Raw genomic sequence first — 7,694 nt, forward strand, 5'->3', positions numbered from 1 at the left:
TTGAAGCTGTGAAGTCCTGTAGAGTAGACCAGAGATTGTTAAATTACAATTCTCAGGTCAAATCCAGCCCGCTACCTGATTTTGTAAATATAATATTAATAGAACATGACCACACTCATTCACTTAGGTATTGCCCATGGCTGCTTATGGACTACAAAGGTAGAGTTGAGTCGAATAGTCGCAACGAAAAGCATAGGGCCTGCAAATCCTAAGATATTTACTACCTGGCTCTTTATAGAAAAATTTGGTCAAATCCTGGTGTAGACCAACATCTGGCAACCATTTTTGGTCATGTGTATATTAAAAACGAAGCAGAAAAGACCGATCTGCAGAGAGAAGTGGGAAAAACATACAGACAACAGAGCATTTGTTCACAGAAAGCAAGAGAGCAGAAGAAAGAGTGGCAGAGGCTACAGAGGCTTGACGAGGGCTGCAGGAGGCACTTTCAAGGAGGAAAGCTCTTGCGGTAGGCAAGGAGTCTGGCTGTGTGTGGGAAGTCTCAGTCTTTCCCCATTGGACTCCTGAGTGTCGTCAGGAGATGGCGGCTGGCTTTTCCTGGAACAAGTGATCCAAGAGAAAGTAAGGTGGAAGCCGCAGTGTCTTTTATGACCGAAGTTCAGAAGCCACACATCATTGTTTCCACGATCCTATTGGCTACACACAGGTCAAGCCCCACACACATCAGGGCAAGAGTACAGGGAACGGAGAATCTCTGGAAGCCATCAGGAGACCTTCCGGCGCCTGTGAGGCCCTTCTGAACTTCCGCCATGGGTTTCAGCAAGATCCTTCTTGCTCTTATAAGGACCATGTCCCTCTTTTTTCACTGAAGATAAGTGTTTTCGTATCCTCGCAGCAAATGAACCCTGACTAAGAGGCAATGAAAAGAGAAAAAACACTATTATTTGTCCCATCTCCTTTCATCATATGTAGGGGTCTCTGAGGTCTGGCTCTTCCAGAACCTTTTTGGTAGCCTTGTGTCTCTTCCCAGTATGTGGCATTCCGCACTAGCTCCTCGTCATCTATGCAACAAGAGTGACTGTCAGGTCCTAGGGATATGGCCGAAAACAAATAGAATAAGACCCCGGTCCCTGGAGCTGACATTCCAGTGTGGAGAGACAGGCACATGACCAGGCGGTGATGTGTTAAAAAGATAATTAAAGACAAAAAATGTGCATATGTAGGTGCTATTTTATAAAGGGCAGTCAGAGAAGGCCTCTGTGCTGAAGTGACATTTGAGCAAAGAGCTAAATGAAGAACGGAAGTGAGCCAGGAGAATGTCGGAAGAAAGAGGGCACCGGAGTTTGTTGGGAAGCCGAGAAGTGGGCAGTAGGAGCAGGACGTGGGATTGAGGAGATCTTTTTAAGATGGGACTAGAGCATTCCCTGTAGCCATGGAGCAACTCATGATTCAGGGATTCAGAGAGAGGGAGGGATGAAATCCAGAAGTTAAAGAAAGGAAACAGCCTCCAGTAGAGCTTCTCCCATTGTAACAGTAGGGCAGATGGGAAGCGGCACAGATGGAAGCGGGTTGAAGACGTGATGGAAGACAGGGAGTTGGGTATGACTACTTCTGGATTCTCAATGGAGCTTGAGGCTGAGCGATGGACCGCAGGGGGATTCAGAAGGTATGAGGAGAAAGAAAAAGACGAGGAATGAATTTCTGGCAGTTCAGAAAACAAATCACAGGGCAGTGCTTGTGAACTTTTAAAGTGGAAATGAATCACCTGGGGACATTTGTTCAAGTACTGATTCTGATTTGTAGGTCTGGGTGGAGCCTGTGCTTCTGCATTTTCAACAAACTCCCTGGCAGTACCTGTGCTATTGGTCTAGGACCACCTCTTAAGTGGGAAGGGATGTAGGCTTTGTGGGCAGTGTATAGGACCTTTGAGGTTTGCGGCCAGCAGTTAAAGTGAAGACATTTGCCCTGGCTGGTGTTCTCTCCTGCTTGGGTACAGGGATGGAGTAGAGAAGAGTCGGGTTTAATTGAGGCTGAAGAGAGAGCCAATGAGTTAGTGATAGTTATAAGGAAGTATTTTTAATGATGTGACATTTAATGATGTGACATGAAGGGTTTTAGGCAAGTGTTATAGACTGAATGTTTGTCTCCTCCCCAAATTCGTATGTTAAAATCTACCCCCAATGTGATAGTATTTGGAGGTGGGAGCTTTGGTATGTGCTCAGCTCAAGGGTGGAGCCCTGTTAACGGGATTAATACCCTTCTAAAGGAGCCCCCAGAGCACTCCCTTGCCCCTTCCACCATGTGAGGACACAGGGAAAAGACAGCCATCCGTGAACCATGAAATAGGTCCCAACCAGACCCTGATCTCAGACACATGATGCTGGCACCTTGATCTTGGACTTCCCAGCCTTGAAAACTGTGAGAAATAAGTTTTTGTTGTTTATGAGCCACCCAATCTGTGGTGTTTTGTTATAGAATCCTGAACCGAGAGGGCAAGGGAGTTACATGATCCAACTGAGATTTTGGATCTCAGAGAGTGGGTTGGAGGGAGGTGCAGGGTATTATCAGGCTATTATAGTTATTTAGACCAGATGATGCCAAAGTGTGGACCCAGGACCAGCAGCATCGGCATCACTGAGAACTTGTTAGAAATGCACATTTCAGGCCCTGTTGCAGACGTACTGAATCAAAAACTCTGGGGGTTAAATCCTGAAATCTGAGTTCAACAAGCTCTCTCAATGATTGATGCGAGTTAAAGTCAGACAGGAGAAGATGGTGATTTGGATTAGGGTAGTGGAGAGGGAGTGATTGAAGCTCTATCTCGTGGAGGAAGGTCTAGGACAGAGTAACAGGATGTGTAGGTGAGGTAGTGGGAGGTGCCAGTTTTCTGGGAGAAGGAAAAGGACCTATGGGAGTATTGTGTGCCGGAATGGGAAGAATAGAGGAGGAGCCAACGTTTAGGTCAAGATAAGGAGTTCGGTTCTGTCCATGGAACTGAGCAGATATATTCTGGAGAACTTGGCTGGAAAGTAAAGTTGTGGGTAAGAACCACATTCCGCACTAGTTCCCAGAGTGAGATTGGAGATGCGTTCCTGCGGGAAAGCTGCACTGGCCACTGTGGGACCTGGTGTGACAATGTCATCCCACGGCTCTCTGCTGGTTAGGAGAGCAAAGGTTTCCAGGGGGGTCTCAGAAGCAGGCAGGCCTGCTATGTCCTCTAACCTATAGAACAAATGCACAAGGGTGGGGGCAGAGATGCTGTCTACAAGCTGGGGTCTCTTTTCCAGGGGTCTCAATACAGTTTGTCTTGCACATGAACAGCATTATGCCTTGTGAACTTTGGAGTGGCAAGGAGAGAGGCTGCTGCAGTTGATGACACCAACTTGTGACATGAGAGACTAGAAAGAGCCAGAAAGAAGCCCATGCTCCTTGTTTTACAAGCACAGAAACCAGGGGCCCTGTCCACAGGCTCAGGAGTGGTTAGCACAACAGAAAGGACCAGAATCCCAGGCTCCCTGTTGTTCCTCTAATCGCTCCTCTCTTAAAAAGAACTGGCACAAAACCAAACAGCAAAAACTCCGGAAAGAATTGGTATCTTTTGCATGAGCATGGCCTTCATTAAAAAGTGTTTTCTGTATATGCTCTTGGTGTCAGTTCTCCCATGAGCTCTTTCTGACTTTTCCCTAAAACTGTAATGGCAAATGCTGATCATTTATCCTTATTTAATCTCACTATGAACAAATTTGCTGATATTGGATACTATATTCAAGTACAGAATCATTATCATCATCCGATTTAACAGGTTATTTTTTTAATGGAAAATCATCAAAGCTTTTATGGCTATTAATTGTTACATGCAACTTAAAAATCTAATTTTGGAAGTAATCTGGCTGATGAATTTTTCTTTTAATTAGTAAATAGCCACCATACACCAGTGTTACTATCCATATCTAAATAAGGTGTTTAACATGCTGATATTTTACTTAAGAGTTGAAATACAGACTTTACAATATATGTGAAACATTATCAAATATTGTGATAATGCCATTATGATAACAGCTCATGTATGGCATTAAAAAAATATTGGCTGGTCATAGTACATCTTTATGAATTGGATTTTAAATTTTCTAGAGGTTAACATAACAAATTTATCATCTTGACATGGTGTATCACAATCTTCCTTCACAGAGTTCACGGCCCTTTCTTGTTGCCTTTCTGTAAACAATCCCGAAGTTCTGAGTGTTCTTTTAGGAGTCTGTCGTATCCTTTTGTATAGCTCTGTGATTGCATCTTTTTTGCCATCGTGTCATTTTGTGCCTTAGAAAGGGCATCTGAAGTCTTCTTTAATTTAATTTTCATTTTTTTCTGGTCTTCTTCCAGTTTTTTATTTTCTGCTTCCAAAATGTGCTCCTATTCCTTGTTATAGCTTTCCAAGAGCCATTTTAGCTTTTCATTCTCTTTCATGAGTTGTTTGGCAGCCTCGTTAGTATTTTCTGCTTGAGTTTTAAGTACACCCTTGTTTGACAGTTTTTGTCAGCTGAGTAATAAGGGTAACCAGACATCTCAACACCAGCCAAAAATAAATAAATAAATTTCGAAAATGCAGAAATATAAAGATTTCTTTGAGACTGAAAAAGTTTCATCTGTGCATGTTCATGGGCACCAGCTCATTTCAGTGGCGGGAGGAGAGAAATATTTCCTTGCTTCTCTCACAGCATCTAGAAACAGGATAATCAGTAGGACTGTCATAGTAAGGAAAGCCTTGTTCCAGAAAGTTGCAATTTTACCCCAGACATTAAATTAAAAAATCTTCTGCCATCTCTGAGGAGGAATAAAGGTAGACAGAAGATTAGAAAGAGTCATATTCCAGCATAAAGAAAGATCGCAGCTACCGCCTGTTGGAATGTCATTTGTTCTCTTCACACCCAGCCTGCGACTGGCCTGGCTTCTGCCCTGTTCTGTGGCCACCAACTAGGCTTGCATTTTAGAACTGGAAATGACCTATGGCTCTTCTTGTTTTTCCCAACTAATGTTATTTTCCCTTTGCTTTGAATTCTTTACTAAACAGTCATTCTTATTGTATATAATATATATTTTGAAGTTTCTGCTAATAAATAACTGCATATAGATTTTCATCACTCTGGTACTCCTCAAATTAGAAGAGCTTGTGTCTGAAAGTCTTGTTTATACATTGCTCACTGGGAACTAATAAACGCAATGTTTTCATACAAGCAACATTCTAAAGGGTAATTAGGTTCCTAGCCAGCTCATAAGCACCGGTCTAATAGTGAAACAGGAGTATTCATTCTAATATGGAGCCATCATTTATAATTTTGTTTCTTTGAAATGTGACTAGAATACCAGTGGGGTTCATGAACGACAAGTTTTCTCCTGATCCATACATAAATGAGTTCCCCAGATGCCCACTTGCACTTGTTATTTCTCTTGTTCCCCTACATTGGCTCCTGCTATGAGGGTGAAGCTGAGACCATGTTAAGGAAGGAAGGAAGGCTTTGGAGCCCTGACAGTGGAATGGGGGGAGTAGGGGAAAGAAAAAAAACTGGGTGACTTAAACAGAAATTTATTGTCTCACAATTCTGGAGGCTAGAAGTCTGAAATAAGGTGTTTGTGGGATTGGTTTCTCCTAAGGAATGTGAGGAAAGAATTTAGTTCAGGCCTTTTGTTTTAGTTTTTATCTTATTTATATTTATTTATTTGTTTGTTTGTTTGTTTATTTTGCAAGAGAAAAGAAAAGCTTTATTAGAAAGGAAAGTACACTTCCAGTCGTGGAAGCGGGCCTGAGCAAGAGAAGTGTGACCCAAAAGGCCTCTTCCTAGCTTTTAGATGGCTGTCTTCATGTTGACACTGTATTTTCTCTGTGTGCATGTCTGTCTCCAAATATCTACTTTTTATTGGGACATCAGTCATATTAGATTAAGGCCCACTCTAATGATCTCGTTTTAACTTCATTTCCTCTGTATAGAGCCTATCGCAAAACAAAGTCATGTTCTGAAATACGGGGGGTTAGAATCTCAACCTATGACTTTTGGGGGACACGATTCAACCCATAATAACCCAGAATTCTGTATTCTAAGCCTGGTACTTGCTTGTATATTCAAGCAGTGATTCTCAACTTGGATTTACCTGATGAACTTTTAGAAAATATCGATGCCTGAAATTAAAACCACAATGAGATATCACCTCATGCCTGCCAAAATGGCTATCATCAATAAATCAAAAAATAAGTTTTGGAGAAGATATGGAAAAAGGTAATCTTTGTACACTGTTGGTGGAATTGCAAGTGAGTATGGCAACTATGGAAAACAGTTTGGAATTACCTCAAAAAATTAAAAATAGAACTAACTTTTGACTCAGCAATTGCACTTCTGAATATTTATCCAAAGAAAACAAAAGAAACTAGTTCACAAAGATCTATGCATCCCTATGTTCACAGCAGCAAATACATGGAAGCAACCTAAATGCCCATCAATAGACAATGGCTAAAGAAGTTATGGGAAGTTTGGAGAAATATAGCGAAGTGAGAGATGTCCCCAGATCTCTCCCCTTGAAATAACAATAAGCTAAACATCCAAAACTCAACTAAAAACACACAAACTGCACACCAGCATGTCTGAGCATGGTATCTGCACATAAGAGCTACCACAGGTTAGAACCTTGGGTGTTGGGTGGCGGGCCGGGAGAAACAAAGAAACTGCCTCTCACAAATGCTGGAGCTTCCTATAAAAGGATGAAGGAAGAGAGAAGGTGCAACGAGTTCCCAGAACAGCACAGCCTGGAAAAGCAGTGAGCTCCACACCGCCGACGGCAGGGCCCAGTCATCAGGGAAGAAAGCAGAGAAGCAGGGACAGCAAAGAAACAACAGTTGATTATTAGCAGCTGCAGTTGCAAACTGAGGCTTAGCCACAGCTCCCACCCACCAACCCAGAGAGCCACTCCCCCACTATCCTCCAAGACCGAACACCACGGAGCCCCAGGAGAATCTGAGCAAACACTACTGAAAATGTTGCTAACACTGACAATGACTGAGACTGAGGGTAGTAGTGTGATCAAACATCTATAAGGGGAAAAAAAGGCATAATTACGGCTTTATACAAAGCAAGGATCGAAGAGGCTTAGACACTATCTACTGCAAACCAAAAGAAAAGGGCCTTCTTTGCAACAGACTAAAGACAGACCTTTATATAATAAATCTTCTTTCTGGAAAAGCAGAATACACTTCCATTAATGCCCAGGCAGAGAAATAGTTCGTTAAACACCATGAACAACCAAGGTGACAAGCCATCTCAGAAATAAAGAGAAGAATCTCCAGAAAATAAGTTTACAGATATAAAAATACACGACTTAAATCTTAGTCTTAGTCTTTAGTCTGTTGCAAAACAGACCAAAACACACGACTTAGTCTTTAGTCTGTTGCAAAACAGACCAAAACACTATCATAGTTGGGGGCCTAAATACCCACTGTCAATACCCAAAAAGGCCTTCACCAAGACACACTGTATTAAGATGATCAAAAATCAACAACAAAGACAGAATTCTTGGGACAGCCAGGGAAAAGAAGACGGTAACTTATAAAGAAAAAACCATTAGATATTGTCAGACTTCTCAGCACAAACTTTACAAGCAAGAAAGAGTGGAATCAAATATTCAAACTATTAAGTGAAAGGAAATACCAGCCAAGAATAATGTATCCAACTAAGCTCTCCTTTAGATATGAA

At 42.0% G+C, this 7,694-nt stretch overlaps 1 pseudogene; it reads right to left on the reverse strand.

The window, feature by feature from the left end:
- Window positions 1–4,149: 4,149 nt before the first annotated feature.
- On the reverse strand, window positions 4,150–4,868 carry LOC105298912 (annotated as a pseudogene).
- Between the last annotated feature and the right edge of the window lie 2,826 nt (window positions 4,869–7,694).

This window comes from Pteropus vampyrus, unplaced genomic scaffold, assembly GCF_000151845.1.
Source record: "Pteropus vampyrus isolate Shadow unplaced genomic scaffold, Pvam_2.0 Scaffold167, whole genome shotgun sequence".
NCBI classification, from domain to species: domain Eukaryota; kingdom Metazoa; phylum Chordata; class Mammalia; order Chiroptera; family Pteropodidae; genus Pteropus; species Pteropus vampyrus.